The following is a 22,480-nucleotide window of genomic DNA, read 5'->3' on the forward strand; positions in this document are numbered from 1 at the left end:
AGGGAGGTGGTGGAGTCACCATCATTGGAAGTGGTTAGGGGGAGACTTGATGGGGTGCTTGGTTGCATGGTTTAGTTGATTAGGTGGGTTGGATGATAGGCTGGATGCGATGATCTTGAAAGTCTCTTCCAACCTGGTCTATTCTATTCTAAGATGTCCACCAAAACCATCTGAGACTACTACTGAACAGGATTAAATGGGAGAAAAGAAACAAAAAAATAAAGGAATGAAGAAAGAGGAAAGGAGCTCAGAGGAAGAACTTTTGAGTCTGAGTCACTCTTTTAATAAAAGTTTCTATAGAGTTCAACTATCCACCCGCATTTTATCTGTGAGCCTGAAAAGATGAAAGGAGCAAGGAGCAGGAGCTTGTAACTTTCATGTTTATACACAAATACTTTGAAAGAACCTGCCTGTGCCTAACACCTTAGTTCAGGACTTAGAAGTGCAAACACAAATTAAGCAAAGGCTTTGAAGTCTTCAGCTACGCAGAAGCTCCAGCAGAACAAGGAGTTGTGAGTTAAGGCAGAGGAAGAAAGGTGTATACAATGTTGGATAAGGACTATGAGTGCAAGGAGGCATAGATCGAAGAGATGCCTATTTTAATCCTCTGAGTTTTGCTTGCACCAGGAGTCACATTGCATCTGTAGTGGGAATCTGGCTTGAATCATAGAATTGTCATGCTTGGAAGGGAACTCAAGGATCATCCAGTTCCAACCCTCCTGCCATGGCCAAGGACACTTCACACTAGATCAAGTTGCTCAGAGCCACATATTGCCTGGCTTTAAAAACCTCCAGGGATGAGGCTTCTGCCACCTCCCTGGGCAACCTGCTCCAGTGTCTCACCACCCTCAGGGGGAAGAACTTCTTCCTAACATCCAATCTGAATCTACCCATTTCTATTTCTGTTCCATTCCCCCTAGTCCTATCATTACCTGACACCCTAAAAAGTCCTTCTCCAGCTTTCTTGTAGCCCCCTCCAGATACTGGAAGGCCACAAGAAGGTCTCCTCAGAGTCTCCTCTTCTCCAGACTGAACAGCCCCAACACTCTCAGTCTGTCCTCACAGGAGAGGTGCTCCAGCCCTCTAATCATCTTGTGGTTCTTCTCTGGACACGTTCCAGCACCTCCAGATCCTTGTAATAGGGGCTCCAGAACTGGACACAGTACTGCAGGTGGGGTCTCACCAGAGTGGAGTAGAGGGGGAGAATCACCTCCCTCGACCTGCTGACTATGCTTCTCTTGATGCAGCCCAGGATGTGACTGGCTTTCTGGGGCACACGTACACACTGGTGGCTCATGTTGAGCTCCTCATCCACCAGCACCCCCAAGTCCTGGCTTGGCAGCACTGTCAGAAGCCTCTGTGTCAGCCACTGTTGGCTTCGTGGGCTCACATCAAGCTCTCTTGTTGAGAACATGCTTACTAGGACTGGAAGGCTGTGGGTGGGTGCAACAGGAAGGCAGACATCAAGCAGGAGAAGGTCTGCTTATAATTCTCATGTGGCTGCAACAGAAATACTAGTGATATCATTCTTCCTGCCTGTGGTGGTTTTAGGCTACACCAAGGAAAATTTTCCACAGATTGAGTAGAAAAGTGGTAGAATGTAAATATATCACCATTGGATGTAAAAGAGAAAATAATGATAAGATCTAAATAAACCCATTGGTCTAAGTACTAATGTAAAGTTAGTGCTAGAAAATAACTCTCTCTTTTTGACTTCTTCACTCTAGCAGAGTGAAGCTGTTGGTAATCCCCCTGGTTTTGTCCAGGGGGGTTCTTGTGTTGTTTATAAATTGTAAATATATGTCAATGTTGTATATTTTGTGCATATTCATTGCATTTCATATTTTAGACTGTGGGTTTGCTTGTAAATACAGCTTCAATTGAATTAGAATTAAACAGGTTGCATGAGACCTTTGAGATCATCGAGTCCGACCTATCAACCAACACCATCTAATCAACTAAACCATGGCACCAAGCACCCCATCCAGTCTCTTCCTAAACACCTCCAGTCATGGTGACTCCACTAACTCTCTGGGCAGCCCATTCCAATGGCAAATCACTCTTTCTGTGAAGAACTTCTTCCTGACCTCCCCTAGCACAGCTTGAGACTGTGTCTTCTTGTTCTGGCACTGGTTGCCTGGGAGAAGAGACCAGCCCCCACCTGGCTAAAACCTCCCTTCGGGTAGTTGTAGACAGCAGTAAGGTCTCCCCCGAGCCTCATCCTCTCCAGGCTAAGCAACCCCAGCTCCCTCAGCCTCTCCTCACAGTGCTTGTTCTCCAAACCCCTCCCCAGCTTTGTTGCCCTTCTCTGGACACGTTCCAGCAACTCAACATCTTTCCTGAAGTGAGTGGCCCAGAAAAGATTTCATTGCTTTCATCTGAGCTAGTCTAGCAATCTATTTTGGGGGGGGGGTAATTTCAACCCACCACACTGCTGAAGGTATCAGACACCCTGCGCACCAGCTCTTGCTGGGCAAGGTGCCAGGTGCCTAGCAACCCCACACCTTCAGCAGCAGGGCTGCTCCATAGTGTCCCAACAGAGTCCTTCCAGCAACAAAGATCAAAATATGTGGAATTCAATGCACTGTATTCAGCCTGAACTGTCTCCATGGGCCACCTCCTTCCTACCCTGACTTCAGCACTTCTGACCATATAGTTCTGTCATCTTTGATTAGATGACTCAACTCAGGAGATACACTACAACACTACTTTAGTCCTACTCTATCTAGATGTTACCAAGAAAGTGCACACTGAGCTTTCAATGACTGTCAACACAACAACTAACCAGAGAGGGGAGAAATAATTAACCTCTGCTGAGTGGAGACATGCTACAAACATCCAAGCTGGGAGAAAACACTGAAGAGAAAGCCAAATTCCAGTAGAGCTGCTGTGCCTGCAAGAATCAAAACAAACCATGTCCCAAATGAAAAGCTAGAACAAAAAACCTGCAGAAAGTGAGTTCTTGTACTTGGGTTTGGAGCCTGAGGGCTCCTCGTTTTGTATACAGAGAATAAATATTGACTTTGGCAGTACAGCGTACACCCTGCAGGGCTCGGAGTCTCTTCCCTCTGCCCCCAGTTCTCTCCTCCCATAAATTCCTCTTAGGAATGAAGGAGCTTTAATTAAAAAATAAAAAGAAGAATCTGCTTAATGAGTTTTCTCATGTATGGCCAAGAGCATGAGGCAAACATTTAACCTCTGACCTCAAAGCTAACTTACAGTCAAGTGATGAGGAGCCACTGCCTACTGTTTTCTTTAAGAACAGCAACCATTTTCAGAGAGCAATTAACCACCCCTGCTGTGTTCAGCACTGAAGTGGTTTTTTTCTTGGTCAAATCAAATATTTGGGGGGGTGTTTCCCTCAAGTTTGCAAAGCATCTCCTGGCCAAGCTGTCAGCCCATGGCTTGGACAGGAGCACACTGTGTTGGGTTAGGAACTGGCTGGAGGGCCGAGCCCAGAGAGTGGTGGTGAATGGTGCCACAGCCAGCTGGCAGCCAGGCACTAGTGGTGTGCCCCAAGGTCAGTGCTGGGCCCCATGCTCTTTAATATCTCTACTGATGATCTGGATGAGGGCATTGAGTCCATCATCTGTAAATTTGCAGATGACACCAAGCTGGGGGCAGGAATTGATCTGCTGGAGGGCAGAGGGGCTTTGCAGAGGGACCTCGACAGGCTGGACAGATGGGCAGAGTCCAACGGCATGAGACTGAACACATCCAAGTGCCAGGTTCTGCACATTGGCCACAACAACCCCATGCAGAGCTACTGGCTGGGGTCAGAGTGGCTGGAGAACAGCCAGGCAGAGAGGGACCTGGGGGTACTGGTCGATGGTAGGCTGAACATGAGCCAGCAGTGTGCCCAGGTGGCCAAGAGGGCCAACGGCATCCTAGCCTGCATCAGCAACAGTGTGACCAGCAGGAGCAAGGAGGTCATTCTGCCCCTGTACACTGCACTGGTTAGGTCATACCTTGAGTCCTGTGTCCAGTTCTGGGCCCCTCAGTTTAGGAAAGATGTTGACTTGCTTGAAGGTGTCCAGAGAAGGACAGCAAAGCTGGAGAGGGCTTTGGAGAACAAGCCCTATGAGGAGAGGCTGAGGGAGCTGGAGTTGATTAACCTGGAGAGGAATAGGCACAGGGGAGACCTTATTGCTCTCTACAGCTACCTGAAGGGAGGTTGTAGCCAGCTGGGGGTTGGTCTTCTCCCAGGCAACCAGCACCAGAAGAAGAGGACACAGTCTCAAGCTGCACCAGGGGAGGTTCAGACTGGCTGTTAAGAAGTTCTTCACAGAGAGAGTGATTGCCCATTGCAGTGTGCTGCCCAGGGAGGTGGTGGAGCCATCATCATTGGAGGTGTTTAGGAGGAGACTTGATGGGGTGCTTGGTTGCATGATTTAGTTGATTAGATGGTGTTGGATGATAGGTTGGATGCGATGATCTTGAAGGTCTCTTCCAACCTGATCTATTCTATTCTATTCTATTCTATTCTACTCTATTCTAAATGCAAATCCTCAAATTCCTTCTGAGCATGCAGATGTTTCTGTTAAAATGCATGGTCATACATGTAGATGTGATAGCTTATATATTTATATCTATAAATGTGCATATGGAATCTATATTCATATAAGTCTAAAAGGATGTAAATGGGGAATCACAGAATCCTATCATGTTTGGGGTTGGAAGGGACCTTTAAAGATCATGTAGTCTAACTTCCTGCACTAAACACAGATACCTTCATCTAGATCAGGTTGCTCAGAGCCCTGTTCAGCCTGACCTTGAATTCCAGGAACAGAGCTCTCTGGGCAGCCTGCACCAGTGTTTCACCATCTTCACTGTAAAAAAATTCTCCATGATATCTACTCTAAATCTACCCTCCTTTAGTTTAAAACCATTACCCCTTATCCTGTTGGAACAGACCCTGCTAAAAAGACTGTATATCTTTCTTACAGTTTCCCTTTAAGTATTGAAAGGTTCTATAAGGTCTCCTTGGAGTCTTCTCCAGGCTGAACAACCACAACCATCCCAGCCTTTGCTTTTGGAAGAGGTGATCCAGCCCTCTGATTATTTTTTGTGGCCCTCCTCTGGACCCACTCCCAACAAGTTCATGTCCATCTTGTGCTGAGGACTTCAGAGCTGGATGCAGTACTCCAGGTGAGGTCTCAGCAGAGCAGAGTAGAGGGACAGAATCACATCCCTCAACCTGCTGGCCACACTTCTTTCGTTGCAGCCCAGGATGCAATTGGTCTTTTGGGATGCAAGTTGGCACTGCTGGCTCATGTCCAGCTTTTTAGCCACCAGTATTGCCAAGTCTTTCTCCACAGGGCTGCTCTCAGTTCCTTGATTCCATAATCTCCCAGCCTGTAGCGCTACCAAGAATTGGCCCAAGCCAGGTCTAGGACCTTGAATATGTCTTTGCTGAAGCTCATGAGGTTCACAGGGGCTCACCTCTCCAGCTTGTCCAGGTCCCTCTGGATGGCATCCCATCCTTCTGGCATATCAATTGTGCCACTCAGTTTGGTTTCATCTGCAAACTTAGTCAGTGTGCACTCAATCCCCCGTCTGTGTCACTGATGAAGATACTAAACAGCACTGGTCCCAGTACGGACCCCTGAGGGATACTGCTTTTCACTGCTCTCCATCTGGATATTGAGCCATTAACCACTACCCTCTGGATGAAGCCATCCAAACAGTCCACCCACTAAATCCACATCTCTACAATTGTTGTATTGGAGGACCAAGTCAAAAGCTTTACAGAAATCCAGACAGATAACGTTCATAACCTGTACACTCTATCACTGAAGGCCACTAAGCTGGTCAGGTAGGATTTGCCTTTGATGAAGCCATGCTGGCTGTCTCAAATCACCTCTGTCATCCATGTGCCTCAGCACAGCTTCTAGGAGGACCGGTTCCATAATCTTCCCAGGCAGAGAGATAAGGCTAACAAGTTCTCTTAAAGCGGATGTCTTCTAAAGGTACAGATCTCTAGAGGATATGAACAACTGAGCACCATGTGTATCCAGTTCCTAAGGAACCAGAAGAAATCTTTATTCCTTTGGTTTTCTTTTTAGAGACCTGCTGTGCAAAGCTCATTGTTTTACTGCTAGCAGTTCAATAAGCTTTAGACAGGAACACTAAGCACAATGACGAAAGTTAAACACTCCTACAGCCAACAATTTCAGGAAAGATTTTCCTCTCCAAAGCAAAATTCCTCTACTGCTTTGCTTAGAAGGACAGATTCTGTGAACACAAATCTTATAAAGTTTTTCTTCCACTCACAGGCTTTTGGTCCTCACAGCTGTCTCTAGGTCAAAATTAGATGAAAGCTAACTTTTCTAAGCTTGCCATGAGAAATGTTGCGTCCCAAGTTACAGGGAAATATTAATGAGTGTACTAATGGATAGAGCAAGGAGCTTTAATGACTTAGATCCAGCTGGCTGGAGCCTCACAATCTATGAAGGGCTGAAGGAAGGCTCCCAGAGGGCCTCATGATGTGCAGATTCTCAAATAAAACCTTGGATGGGTTTCCTGGGAGTGCTCACAGACTTAGTAGTTTCAGGCACCAATTCAAGAAAATTGTCTTCTTCACTCTCTGCCACTGTAAGATACTCAAGAGCCTTCAGCACCCAGCAACCCAACCAAAGGAAACTCCCAGTTCCCAGCAACCTTGCAATGTGCTCATCTTCAAGCCCAGGTATTAAATCCTTGAATTAAATCACACTTTTAAATGCTTCCCATAGTGTGATTGACCATTTTGTGAAATGGGTTACACAGTTCAAAATCTCCTATAATAAGCCACATAACCAAATAAAACCCAGCAGGAGCAGGGAGGTCATTCTGCCCCTGTACTCAGCACTGGTTAGGCCATACCTTGAGTCCTGTGTCCAGTTCTGTGCCCCTCAATTTAAGAAGGACATTGAGACTCTCGAACGTGTCCAGAGAAGGGCAACGAGGCTGGGGAGAGGTCTGGAGCACATGCCCTAAGAGGAGAGGCTGAGGGAGCTGGGGTTGTTTAGCCTGGAGAAGAGGAGGCTCAGGGGAGACTTTATTGTTCTCTGTAACTACCTGAAGGGAGGTTGTAGCCAGGAGAGAGTTGGTCTCTTCTCCCAGGCAACCAGCACCAGAACAAGAGGACACAGTCTCAAGCTGCACCAGGGGAAGTTTAGGCTCAAGGTGAGGAGAAAGTTCTTCACAGAGAGAGTTGTTAGCCATTGGAATGTGCTGCCCAGGGAGGTGGTGGAGTCCCCATCCCTGGAGGTGTTCAAGAGGGGATTGGACGTGGCACTTGGTGGACTGGCACAGGTTGGACTTGATGATCTTTGAGGTCTCTTCCAAGCTTATTGATTCTATGATTCTCTTTCATCTAAGAAGAGATGCTAGGTTGATTTGAGATCCACAAGGTGCTTTATCATATGAACTGTATTCTGTGTCTGCTTAAAGCCACTGTCAGCTTAAGGTGCTTTAGTAGACCTCAAATAGATACAGAATAGGTACAGAATTAACCAGGTTGGATAAGACCTTCAAGATCATCGAGTCCAACCCATCATCCAACACCATCTAATCAACTAGACCATGGCACCAAGTGCCCCATCCAGTCTCTTCCTAAACACCTCCAGTCATGGTGACTCCACCACCTCTGCAGACAGCACATTCCAATGGCCAATCACTATTTCTATGAAGAACATCCAGCCTAAATCTCCCCTGGTGCAGCTTGAGGCTGTGTCCTCTTGTTCTTCCACAGGTTGCCTGGGAGAAGAGACCAGCCCCCAACTGTCTACAACCTCCCTTCAGGTAGTTGGGGACAGCAATAAGATCTCCTCTGAGCCTCCTCTTCTCCAGGCTAAGCAACCCCAGCTCCCTCAGCCTCTCCTCACAGGGCTGTGCTCCAAACCCCTCCCCAGCTTTGTTGCCCTTCTCTGGACAAGTTCCAGCAACTCAACATCTTTCCTAAACTGAGTGGCCCAGAACTGGACACAGGACTCAAGGTGTGGCCAACAGTTGTCATTATTTCTTTAATTTTACTGCTCTCTGACAGTAAATGCACCTGATTAACCACAACACACAAGAAAGTTGTCAGAAGGTTTTTGAAGGCCCCAAGAACCTAAACAACCCCAGAAGAGATCATCAAGTCCAGTGCACAGAAGAAGGCATTAGTAAGACAATTGTATTCATATTGTGAGGTGATAACAGCTGTCACTGTCTTTTTATACACAATGCTGTAGGAAGAAGACTCAAAGATTCACCCCAAGTGAGTCATGATTATTACTACAGATCTGCCACTGCATTTTGCATGCAAAACACACTTCCATTATTTTTAATTGTAATCTTCTGCCAGACAGTACCAGATGACATCATTTCATGGAGTTTCCTAGGTTCTAAACACTGGATTAACATAATCAGTACAGATACATTTTTTCTAATATCTTAAGGGGGCCTAGAAGAAAGCTGGGGAGGGACTTTTTAGGGTGTCAGGTAATGCTAGGACTAGGGGGAATGGAACAAAACTAGAAATGGGTAGATTCAGATTAGATGTTAGGAAGAAGTTCTTCCCCATGAGGGTGGTGAGACACTGGCACAGGTTCCCCAGGGAGGTGGTGGAAGTCCCATCCCTGGAGGTTTATAAGGCCAGGCTGGATGTGGTTCTGAGCAGCCTGCTCTAGTGTGAGGTGTCCCTGCCCGTTGCAGGGGGATTGGAACTAGATGATCCTTGATTCTTTCCAACCCTAACAATTCTATGATTCCTCATAACTAGCTCAGTTTTCTATCAAGAGGAGCAGCAGAAAGCACAGACCTCTCCTCACTACCTGCTCCAAGAAAAGGTACAGTGGCTCCAGGAGAATGTGCATGGAGTTAAGTTTGCTTCAACACTGTCCCAAAAAGACAGCAACCAAGGCAACTGAACAGGACATCTTGTCCTAAACTTAGCTCTGTGACTGTAACCAGACAAAACCACAAGCTAGAGCTGCTACACAAGCTGGAGCTCACAAAACCACAAGTTCCAAGGCCAAGAGTGCGGTCACACAGGCTGGAGCTTACTGCACAGATGCACCTGAAGGTCATGGAATGGCTCAACAGTTTATGGGGCGTCTTCAGACAGAAAGAGCCCTCCAGAGATGACTGACACATGAGGTTTAGAGCCAAACAGCACTCAATTAAGCATGGGATTGTGCTGACACAAGCTGGACCAAGTGAGGAACTGTGAACACATGACATTGGAAAAGGTATAAAGCCTCGAAGATAACAGCAAAATTTGAGGCTCCCCCAGTGATTGAGGCCTTCAGGACCTGTGAGATCTTGTAGTGGTGAGATCCACGGTGGTGACTATCTCTTTGCCTTTGCTGTTTCTTGCTTTTCCTCCTTTTCTATATTTCTAACTTTTCCCACTGCATATGCAAGCAAAATAAAATTCAAGTGCTTCTCTCAGCCAACTACTCAGTTCCTTCTGCTTCATTCAGGGGATCCATGAAAGAACCTCCTCTTCCACAGAAGTGGATGGAGGCAGAATGGTGTGCCCCTGCTGAGTTGAGATCACCCCGAGCACAGCTGCAGCCACCTCTGCTGCAGGACTGTTGTTCATGTTCCTATTTCCAAGGCATATCTCATAGCACTGGTTGACAGTGGCTACCAGAGCATGACACCAGCTTAGGACAATGTCACAGCAGTGTGAGAATGCCTCCCAAAATTAACCATTCCCTGGAACTTTCTCATGTGCCGGCTGTGAAGGACCAGAACCCTGCTGCGAGTTCCCAGAAACGTCCAGCAAAGACAAATGTGTGCCCTTGAGGGCCACTGATTCCCAGGCTACCTAGGGGCCTTAATGTTTCTCTGTCCTTATCTCTAAAATAGTAGGTAACAGCAGTCCTTGGCTTCCCAGGGATAGATTAAACACCGCAAAGTGTTCCACTTTCACTGTGTTATGGAGACATGGATCTTCCTCATAGCAAGAGTCACAGGCCCGTCTTCTTTAGATGTAGAGCAGGATCCAGAACCACAGCAGAGAAGGAAGGGTCACATTATACATTTTTGAGGAGATTTTCATCACAGGATCACAAGGGTTGGAAGGGACCTCTAAAGATTATCAAGTCCAACCCCCCTGCCAGAGCAGGACCATAGAATCTAGCACAGGTCTCACAGGAATGCATCCAGATGGGTCTTGAAAGTCTCCAGAGAAGGAGACTCCACAACATCTCTGAGGAGTCTGTTCCAGTGCTCTGTGACCCTCACAGTGAAGAAGTTCCTCCTCATGTTGAGGTGGAACCTCCTGTGCTGTAGTTTATATCCATTACCCCTTCTCCTATCACAGAGTGCAACTGAGCAGAGCCTGTCCCCTGCCTCTTGACCCCCAGCCCTCAGATATTGATAAACATTGATTAAATCCCCTCTCAGTCTTCTCTTCTCCATACTAGAAAGCCCCAGGACTCTCCTCATAGGGCAGTGCTCCAGTCCCTTAATCATCCTGGCAGCTCTCCACTGGACTTTCTCGAGTAGATCCCTGTCCCTTTTGAACTGGGGAGCCCAAAACTGAATGCAATATTCCAGGTGTGACCTCATATCTCATCTTAGCTATTTGAACCCCCGTTGTTCACCAGCACACACACACTCAATTAGGATGTCTTGAGTTCCATGAGAAAGTAAGCCTGACAGAATAGTTGAATGTAGGAAGCCAGGTATGTGCTCTTGCAGAGAGAGGCAAGAAACAAATTATGCAGCTGCAAGGAAACCAAGACAATCTTTATGTGGTTTTAAGGATCATAAGTCTGGCGCCAACTATCAGAGGATAGTTCAATCAATGGCACCATTGGCCTATCGAAATGGAGAGAGGATATTCATAATGCTGCATAATGATAAAAGACTGGCTGACAGCTGGATTTCTCATCACTTGTGGTTTCTGGTACTGACAAACATAAGAAATGCCTCAACATTTTCAGCAGCAGCGTTCCAGGTCTTGGCAGACAACAACTGAGCTAATTAGGAGGAACAAAATAGAATCATAGAATCAACAAGGTTGGAAAAGACCTCAAAGATCATCAAGTCCAACCTGTCACCCAACACCTCATGACTACTAAACCATGGCACCAAGTGGCACGTCCAATCCCCTCTTGAACACAACACACAAAATAAAGACGACATTCACTGTGGGAAGTTGCCATCTTGCAGCCATTATTGCAGGTTGCTGCAATTTCAGCACCTAGCTTGCTTATCAATTCCTAAAGCCCTGAGTTTCACAGCCTCAAGCAGGTCAGTGGAAAGCTCAACACCAAGATTTCTCCTGTTCCTTCTCCATAGCTGTAGGGAGGCCAGATGAGCCTCACTCAGCTTCAGCCTCTGGTTTGCTTTCAAGCCCATGACTCCTCTGAAATTCTCCTTTGCTGGAGAAGGAGTTCTCAGATTCATTTTTCCATCAGTAGTTGAAATCTCTCAGAGTGTTTCTCCAAACACCGAGGTACCTGATACAATTTATCAACAAATCATCCATTCTGAAGGCTTTTACTGAGGTTAAAATCTCTCTGAATGAATCTCTCTTGCTCAAAATATTCTCCTTTTCTCCCTGGAGGCTGTGCAGATGAAGGAACAGCGACATGTAGAACAAAAGCAAAGCAAAACAATACAGCTCAATGTACTTGCCTTCCCGAGGTGGAATCTGGCTTTTCAGACCTGCACCGTGCAGAATGGTGGCATCATCAGCCACAACTGAGCTGCTGCATGCACAGCCTATACAAATAATAACAGCTGCAGAAAGGCTGGAGCTGCTCCTTGACCAACACGTCTCCCTGACTGCAATTTAAGGACTGAGGATATGACTCACCCTGCTTAGGCTGTGCTCCATTTCATTTTACTGTTGCATCGTGGGGTTTCACTCTCTCTGCACAATTCCTGATGCTACAGCTACGTCTCCACTAGAGACACCTCTCCTGATTTACTCCATGTTTGTGATATTTTACCAGGCAGAAAGTAGGCAATGTGGAAATGCTGGGATTTTGAGTCATTTCACTAGCAGCATTGCTGCACCGTTGAAGCACTCTAAAGTGACTTTTGCCCATACCAGAAAGCTAAAATGGCTCTAAGCCTCCGGCATATCAGCTTAAAAGCATTTCCTGTGGTCTCTTCATTTCTTTTGAGAATATCCTGTAAGTGATGTACAACCAAGGAACAAATACAATTTCTCAGAGTGCTTAGTTTTCTCTTTGGCACAATCTGTAGTTGCTATGTTCCAAAATCCTCCTGGGAATTGAATTATCTCAAGTCCTACTGTCCTGGACCCCTCCATCAGACTTAGCCAAAATTAGCTAATATATCAGAAGTATAAGACATACACAGAGAGAGAATGAGACTGTGCAAACTATACTGAACCAAGCAGCTGGAAGATGTGCAATTTAATCAGGCAAACTGATACTTACCTTGGCGTGAATTCCCAGTCCTACCTGTGACGGTCGTCTGCTGTGGTCCCCTGCACTGGTTGTCTCTCAGCCATAGGCTTCAACCATTTCTATTTTCTCTTTTGTATGCTTTGTTTTGTTGCATTTGGGGTTTTTGGTTGGTTTGGGTGGGTTTTTTTAATGTGACTGGTCTGTGTCTTCCTGGGATTCTAGGATTCCTTTTAAGATCGTTATTGCCAAGAGCCAATCAAAAATGCTAGGGAAGTCTCTCCTAGAGAAACAGCATCTTTCTGTGTGCTTCCTGAGTGATGCTCAGGGCTTGCCACAACCACCCCACCTGTGAAATGTCCTGACATCCTGACTCATGTGGGAATGGGCAGGCATGGCCCTTGGATCAAGGCATAATACAGGTTGCCATTATTATTATCATTATTATCATTATTATCATTATTATCAGAGGTGACCTAATTGTGGCCTTCCAGTATCTGAAGGGGGCCTACAAGAAGGCTGGGGAGGGACTTCTCAGGATATCAGGTAGTGATAGGACTAGGGGGAATGGAATGAAGATGGAGGTGGGGAGATTCAGGCTGGATGTGAGGAGGAAGTTCTTCCCCATGAGAGTGGTGAAGCCCTGGAATGGGTTGTCCAGGGAGGTGGTTGAGGCCCCGTCCCTGGAGGTGTTTAAGGCCCCGTCCCTGGAGGTGTTTAAGACCAGGCTGGACGAGGCTCTGGCCAGCCTGATCTAGTGTGGGGTGTCCCTGCCCATGGCAGGAGGGTTGGAACTAGATGATCTTTGTGGTCCCTTCCAACCCTGACTGATTCTATGATGCTGTTTGGTGAATTCTATCAGCATGAATCAGTTTCATCCCTCTCAACCCTTATCAAAGTTTCACCTTCCACTGGAAGGTTCCTGTCTTATACCTGTAGGAACCACTGGGAGACATGAAGTGTGACAACACTCCAAAAACAAATGGAATAACCTTCTGAGAGGTTCTGATGAGTCTGGCAAATGGTTGGGGCTGAGACTGTGAATCAGCACTGGGAAAATCTCTGCCAATAGCCTTTTCCAGCTTTCCCAGGCAGTCTGTCTTTTCCCATGGGCTCTCCCAGCTTTGGTAATCAGCCACATATTAAAAATAATATGTCTCCACCAGCATTATTTCAGCTGGCACCTTAGTGATTTATTTGTTTTTTTAAGAACTGGCTAATCTAAACTTGTTTACAGAATCACAGAAACATTCAGGTGGAAAAGACCCTCAGGATCAGCAGGTCCAATCAAGAACCCTGCTCTACAATGTTCACCCCTAAACCATATTCCCAAGCACCACATCCAAACCACCTTTAAACACATCCAGGCTTGGTGACTCAATCACCTCCCTGGGCAGCTCATTCCACTCTTGCTCTGAAAAGAGTTGTCCTAATATCCAGTCTAAACCTACCCAGTCATAGCTTTAGGCTATTCCCTCTTGTTCTATCACTAATTACTTGTGAGAAGAGACCAATACCAGCCTCTCCAAAACATCCTTTCAGGTAGTTGTAGAGAGCAGGGAGGTCTCCCCTCAGCCTCCTCTTTTCCAAACTAAACATCCCCAGCTCCTTCAGTCACTCCTAAGGTTTACTCACTCCTAAGATTTACTCTCATTCATTTAGGTAAATTCCACCTTGGAACTAGAAACAAAATTGAATCTGATGCTTAAAACATTGACAGTTCCCAGAAAGAGAGGAAGACAGAGAAAACACAATTTGATAAAGCAAAACTTCCCAGCCTCCTTGCCCAATAAGCATTTTTTTTCCTGGGAGCTAATAGAAAAACTTTTATCTGGTCTTCCATAATTGCACAGAACTGACCTAGATTACCATAAAACCTGAACTCTAGAGGAAACTGAACTTCTGACAAAGCAGTGCAGATTTTAATTCAAATAATAAATACCTGCAGGTACCCTTTGGACTCCATTTAAAGGTCGTTATCAGTCTTCATGAACTGAAGAAATAAAGGTGTTAAGTTGGCTTTCAACAGCACTGAATGCACAGGGAAGTGTGGGAGTTTAAATGATAGATGCTTTTGGTAAGAAGCACATCATCATCATTCATTTCATCAGCTGCAGGGAAGAGGAAAAAAAAAACACAACAGCGATAATAGTTTAATGGTCTAATAGGATATGTGCTACAAGAGACTGAAAACATAAGGATTATTTAAGCTATGATATCATAGAATCATAGAATTAAAAAGGTTGGAAAAGACCTCAAAGATCATCAAGTCCAACCTGTCACCCTCATGACTACTAAACCACGGCACCAAGTGCCACATCCAATCCCCTCTTGAACACCTCCAGGGATGGGGACTCCACCACCTCCCTGGGCAGCACATTCCAATGGCTAACAACTCTCTCTGTGAAGAACTTTCTCCTCACCTTGAGCCTAAACTTCCCCTGGTACAGCTTGAGACTGTGTCCCCTTATTCTGGTGCTGGTTGCCTGGGAGAAGAGACCAACCCCCTCCTGGCTACAACCTCCCTTCAGGTAGTTGTAGACAGCAATAAAGTCTCCCCTGAGCCTCCTCTTCTCCAGGCTAATCAACCCCAGCTCCCTCAGCCTCTCCTCAAAGGGCTTGTGCTCAAGGCCTCTCCCCAGCCCCATCACCCTTAATATGACCTTATCTGGCTCAGGAAGACTCAGTACAGCTGCATCCTGATGCCAAATGTAAACAATCCAAGGCAAGTTACGCAGTGAATGATTTGGATTTACTTCTCTGTATCCAGCAGTGGAAAATAAAGCACAGCAGAGACTTTAGGCATCTCTGATCCTTTCTCCAAACTCAATCTCATAACAGACATGGATGCACAAAGATTAGCAGCTAGTTTTGTGTCATTCTCTTCCTACTGTTTAATTTCAATAGTATAGCTACAGCATTTGTAACACACATGACCATTTCCAAAGTAACAGCAAATGTTTATCATAGGGAAATCACAATGCATGTTTATTTTTTTCCCCTCCTCTCATTCTCTATACTGTGCATGCCCACAGAATTCTATTTGTTAGTTATTAGTTGGGGCAGGCTTTGAGCTATTTGAGCTATTAAAATTGACATTTTGCAAGTAGGTGACAATTAGAAGCAATATGATACAATAGCTCATTAAAAATAAAGATAGAGGAAAAGTATTCAAAACTTGGCTCAGTTAGCCATCTCTCCTACATCTGTGACACAAATACAATAAAGCACAGCCCTCATTTGTTTAAGCAGAGACACACAAAAGTTGAAACTTCAAAGAAACTTAAGAAACGTACTAGAGGTGCTTCCAGGGGAAGAAAACTTCAGAGCTTCATTCAATGCGTTTTCATCCACAGCAGGGTATAGCTGAGAGGTAGATCCACAGTGGAAAAGCATCATTAACATCTCCACTGACTGGAGAGCTCCACTAGCAGGCAAAATACATGCTGTCTCTAGAGAGGGAGACGAGTGGGATTTGAATAGGGGGGAGAGGAAATCAACAACACTGAAGAAGGCTGGGGAGGGACTTCTCAGGATCTCAGGTTGTGATAGGACTAGGGGGAATGGAATGAAGATGGAGGTGGGGAGAATCAGACTGGACGTGAGGAGGAAGTTCTTCACCATGAGAGTGGTGAAGCCTGGAATGCATTGTCCAGGGAGGTGGTTGAGGCCCCATCCCTGGAGGTGTTTAAGACCAGGCTGGACGAGGCTCTGGCCAGCCTGATCTAGTGTGGGGTGTCCCTGCCCATGATTGCAGGGGGGTTGGAACTAGATGATCCTTGTGGTCCCTTCCAACCCTGATTGATACTGTACTATACCATGCTAAGATTGAGAATTGTTTGGGATTTGTGCATGGGCAGAAATAAACAAATTGCTTGGATTCTGTTTCTCACTTCCCCATTGTCTCTCTTCAGCATGGGTCAGGTTCATCTTGGACAAATCCATTCTTACTAATACTTGATAACAATCCTCAAGTTCATAGCTACCTGCAGCCACGCTGGAGATTTCAAAGGGGATGTCATCTGTGATACAGAGTGCAACAGGGTGGTTAGATATATGTAAAACATTCCCCATAAACCTGTCAAGGGTGATTTCTTCAGGGTGCCTGAGAACCACATGGATAAAGAACAGCTGTATCTGTGATACAGTGAGGTCTTCTTGTAGGAGATACCACCAATGAACCATGTGTCTATATCAGACCAGGGCTAAACAAGGTTAAAGCTTCCAGAGAGAAGGATGTAGGCAGGGAGACAACCATCCACTTATTGGCCTCTCTCATTACTTAAAATCAGGGAATTAAGCCCTGCCTTTAAGTATCCTGACCTGGAAGAGAACTCCCTCAAGAGCACGGACTTCCCACTGCCATCCTCACAGTGGTGTTTCTGATTTCTTTCCCCATCACAACCACACCTGAATGTCCCCTGCTTTTCACTTCTTCTTATTCAAGAAAGAATGACTTGAAAAGCAGGAAGGCCTGTGAAGGCAGATTCAAATTCATTTTAAATCTCATGAGAGCAATGAGAATGTGAGCCTTTGTAGGAAGGAGGAAAGCAGAAGGAGATAACTTAGGTGAATCCCAACATCCTAAGAAATTCTAAGGGGGGAAAAAGAAAAAATCAAAAAGTTCATCAAGGAATATGCTCAGGTATCAAGGAACAGGCTATTTCTTGGAAATCTAATGTCAGGACACCAACTCAGCAGGGTTTTGAGGGATCTGTGGATCAGACAAGACAAAATAATTGTCATACACAATAGACAAGTGCTCTAAAAAGCCTTGAATAGAAGTAATACAGATATTGACAGGAGATGCACAGAGAAATCTGTCACCAGCAACAGCTCCAAGGCAGGGATATATCCCAGGCAGGGATATATCCTCATCAAAATGTTCAAAATAATGCTATAAGCTATGTGGGGTAACAGCTTGATAGGCAGCACTGAGGCGAAGATTAACGATCAGCCTCTAACCACCTAATTGCAGCTGAATATCTGAGTGCAGCAAATCACACCAAATATGGTGAATATAATCAAATGTACTTCCTGGACCTCGATGTGCAGAGAAAATACTTTTTCCAGTGCTCCTGTACATGCCTGGTTCCCAGATGACTCCAAGTCAAATGTTCACTTCACACTACCATCACTGGAGACCCAGGCAAAGGTGCTGCTCATATGAGGGTAATTATTCACAGAACTGCAAAGCCCATTCTCCTGAAATGCTCCCACACTGGGGGTTTTGCTGCCATGGCTGATCCCTGGCAGAGACCCCTGGCTGCTGTGCAGGATCATGAGCCACGGCGCTGGTTCTTTCAGCCTATTTCCTGTCATGCCTCTGCATTGTTTTCTCCAGCAGTCTGGTCACTACCGTGAATCCACCCCTCCATCTGTGCCACCAAAGATCAAGAAATGAACGGTCCTGGAAAGAGCCCAACCTCTATAAATGCTGTCCCTTATGTGAGAAGATTAAACAGCAGCATTAACATTGCTCAGGGGAGAGAGCAAAGCTCAATCACCCTAACTGCTGAGCCACACACACTATAGCAAATTAAACATGACACGGGCTCCTGGAAGTCCAGCCTGCAGTTCTTATCTCAGGGGATCTAGCTGGGCAATGAAAGAGCTGGATGCAGAGTCCTTCAGCAGTATATGACTTTCTGAGGCCCTGATTGTCCTCCTGGAGATGGTGGAAGGCAGAGCAAGAGCTGTGCAGTCAAAGTGCACATGTATACTGACTTGGAGTCAAAACAGAGGTGTTAAGCACGTGCTGCTTGTCCCGTGAAAGACCTGTGACTACGTGGGTACAAATATCTGTTATGGCTTGAAGGAAGAATGCATCAGCTCTACAGGCTTTGGCCTCAAAGGGAAAAAATGTGGGATGGGGTAGGATGGGATAGGATAGGGTGGAATGGTTGCTGCCATCCAAAGAAGGAGCTTTCCTATTGCACAATTCAAAGTGTATCAGTAGGGTTACAGACAGCTTTATCTCCAGGGTAGCCTTTTGCTTTGGCAACAAAACTGCCTAGAAAACATAGTTTTATTGCCACAGTTTGCAATACAGTGGTGAATGCTAAATGATTAAGCTTCACATTAAGGTTCTGAGAAAGTGCTTTAGATACAGCACCTGCCTCCTCCTTTCCATGGATCTGAGAAAAACAGATACATTTGCAGCTACTTCTTCTACTGCAGATATTCTTGTTTGTGTTTCCCTGACCTTCAAATCCACGCAACGGTTAGATTAGTCTAGAGGTATTCTGTCTAGACTGAATAGACTCCTTGGGTGCCTCAACACAGTCTGTCTCAGACCTAGATCATCAATGAAGATTCACCACATCCTGTATGATGCAGGCAATATTACATTCTAGTTCACAATGAACATTTGAGGAGAATAGAATAGAATAGAATAGAATAGAATAGAATAGACCAGACCAGACCAGACCAGACCAGGTTGGAAGAGACCTTCAAGATCACTGCGTCCAACCTATCATCCAACACCACCTAATCAACTAAACCATGGCACCAAGCACCCCATCCAGTCTCTTCCTAAACACCTCCAGTGATGGGGACTCCACCACCTCTCTGGGCAGCCCATTCCAATGGCCAATCACTCTCTCTATGAAGAATTTCCTACTAACATCCAGTCTGATCCTCCCCTGGTGCAGCTTGAGGCTGTGTCCTCTTGTTCTGGTGCTGCTTGCCTGGGAGGAGAGACCAAGCCCCGCCTGGCTACAACCTCTCTTCAGGTAGTTGTAGAGAGCAACAAGGTCTCCCCTGAGCCTCCTCTTCTCCAGGCTAAGCAACCCCAGCTCCCTCAGCCTCTCCCCATAGGGCTTGTGCTCCAAACCCCTCACCAACTTTGTTGCCCTTCTGTGGAGATTGCTGGCAATAGTCACCACCTTGACCTATGTGCAGCTACAAGGTAGCCCTAATTATTGAAGAACATTAGCTCCTCTCTTATAAATTGCAAGAAACATTTGATTCCTCCCAGCTCCTCCCAAATCACTGTTGTCAGTATTTCAGACCACCCTTAGAAAAGTTACTGCAAGACTAATATATACAGATGCAGCGATTTTATTTACTACTGCACGACTTTATGAGTGTGTATACCACAGAGCCTAACTTTGTGGCAAGAAGATTTATGGTGTAATTACTTTAGTATATTATTGTACAATTTGCAACTAATGGAAAAGAAATTTACTGGCTACACTTCAGCTGTCAGAAAGTCTATCTGCAGAGTGTTATTAGAGGGGAAAGAATATGTGCTTCTCTTCACGAGTGGGAATGTTAGCTGGCAGGCATCGCTTAACCTGATCAAACACTTCAAACTTGATCAGCTACCCATATCATCACAAGTAAAGTTTCCTGCAAAGAAAATTAATTATGCCTTATAAAGGAAACAAGAGGGATTTGATCTCAAGAAGCAAATAAGCTTAAGAAGCACACCCACTCCCAGGAGAGTCAGGCCCATCTAGCCTGATTTTTACACTTTCCAGCCAAGTGTAAAAATGAAGAATTCCACATCCCCTTTTAATTGCTTTAACTGACAGTGTTTCCCAGTGGACCTTCATGTTTCACTTGGCCTTTCTTCCCCCCCAAGCTGAAAAAAACCCACATCTGATTAATAATCATGTAATTGGATTTCCAGTTCAGTGATTAATGTCTAACATCCAGTGCTTCAGAAGAGCCAAAGCAGAGGCTTGTCTTCACTTTTGACATAAGACCTTTTTGATTAAGAAAACTTCATTCATATCAAATGTTTCACACAAAGTTCTCAGCAGCTTGCCTAGATCACTTTAAGTTAGATGCCTGGTAGTAGCCATCCCTTTGATTAGAAGCACAGAAACTAGAAGCATGACACTGAATGAAGGGGGCTAGAAGAGTTCAATAAGAGTTCCCAGAGGCCCTGATAGTCAAACAACTTAATTTAGCAGAAGACCAAACTCAAGTCCCTTGGAAATCACAGAATCACCAAAGTTGGAAGAGACCTCAAAGATCATCGAGTCCAACCTGTCACCACAGACCTCATGACTAAACCATGGCACCAAGTGCCACATCCAATCCCCTCTTGAACACCTCCAGGGATGGGGACTAAAGTTTCCTGTTGAAGTGGTAATAAAAAAGCTACTACAAGCTGATGGGCATCTAAGCCTGAAGTGATTTAATCCTCTATCAAATCACAGTGGATGTGAAAAATTGTTTGATCCTTATATTTGGAAGGGACAGGGGGAATGAAGTAGAGCAGGCAACTATGCCTATATCTGTTCCTTTTCCCACTATGTTTGGACATACCTAGTAATTAGCTGTGGACTCCTACTACGCTGTTGTTACATAAATCGTGATATAGTATGTCCACATCATAAAGCTTCCCCACAGGAACAGAATCAGATCTCTTTTCAATAAATAACTAACTAATGTGAATTTAAAAAATAATAAAGTATGCAAGTACCTTTATTCCATATTGAGAATGCAAACTTGGAACGTTGACAAGCCAGACTCTTATCCAGGATCATGCATGGTGGGCAGGTCTCCATATCCTCTACTTCAGTCTTCTTCCTGGCCAGTTTAAAGTAAGCAGAAGAGTATTAGACAGACCTTGAAATGAGGCAGACTAAGGAGCCCCATAACCATATCCACATCAGAAGGAAAGAGTGGCAACACGTCCAGTCTCTAATACTTCAAGAAAAAAAACCCTTCAATTCACTGCCATCTTGCCACCTGTTCTGCTAATGGGAGCTGAGAAGCACCACCATATTTTCATAGAATCAACAAGGTTGGAAAAGACCTCAAAGATCAAGTCCAACCTATCACCCAAGACCTCATGACTACTAAACCGTGCCACGTCCAGTCCCCTCTTGAACACCTCCAGGCATGGTGACTCCACCACCTCCCTGGGCAGCACATTCCAATGGCTAACAACTCTCTCTGTGAAGAACTTTCTCCTCACCTCCAGCCTAAACTTCACCTGGCACAGCTTGAGACTGTGTCCTCTTGTTCTGGTGCTGCTTGCCTGGGAGAAGAGACCAGTCCCCGCCTGGCTACAACTTCCCTTCAGGTAGTTGTAGACAGCAATAAGGTCTCCCCTGAGCTTCCTCTTCTGCAGGCTAAACAATCCCAGCTCCTTCAGCCTCTCCTTGTAGGGCTTGTGCTCGAGGCATCTCCCCAGCCTTGCTGCCCTTCTCTGGACACGTTCAAGAGTCTCAATGTCCTTCTTAAATTGAGGGGCCCAGAACTGGACACAGGACTCAAGGTGTGGCCTAACCAGTGCTGAGTACAGGGGCACAATGACTTCTCTGCTCCTGCTAGCCACACTATTCTTGATGCAGGCCAGGATACCATTCGCCTTCTTGGCTGCCTGGGCACACTGCTGGCTCATGTTCAGTCAGCTGTCAACCAGTACCCCCAGGTCCCTTTCTGTTTGGCAGCATTCTAGCCACTCCGACCCCAGCCTGTAGCACTGCATGGGGTTGTTGTGGCCAAAGTGCTGCACCCGGCACTTGGACTTGTTGAATGCCATCATGTAATGCCATTTTGAAGTGTGATGGTGACAATCTGCTCTTTGATAAAGTCCTCACCCTACACAATAAAAGGATTTGGATTGTCTTCATCTAGTGTTCAGTAAGGACCCTTCAAAGGGCAGTGAAGTGTTTATCCTGGCTTCTTTTTCCTCGCTCACCACCCTCCAAGTTTCCAATCTCTTCACATGTGCAGGCTACCAAACAGCAATCCTCCATCCGTGCGCTGATCTGATGGAAACACCTACACAAGAACAGAGGCAGTCCAAAAATACTCACTGAGGAGTTCAGCCAAAATATTTCTAGGTAAAAAAATAATGAATGTTAGGTAATAACCATAACACCAGTGATAGAACCAATAATAATTACAACAATAACAGCAACACCATGGCTTTGAATTTCTCTGAGCAGAGACTTGTGTATTCCCTTAGCATCTCTCATAGACATATTTCACTGGAACATGGACAGGGGACTCTACTTCTTGTCTCCTGCTACTGTAAGTGAAGTCAGTTTCCTGGCATTTTTCTGGAACAGGTTCATAGCTCATACAGGAGAAATCAAGGTACTTCGAAGCTATGTTACCCTTCAATCTGAGATGTGTGGACATTTAAGCACATT

The sequence above is a fragment of the Dryobates pubescens genome, chromosome 8 (genome assembly GCF_014839835.1).
Source record: "Dryobates pubescens isolate bDryPub1 chromosome 8, bDryPub1.pri, whole genome shotgun sequence".
Lineage (NCBI taxonomy): Eukaryota > Metazoa > Chordata > Aves > Piciformes > Picidae > Dryobates > Dryobates pubescens.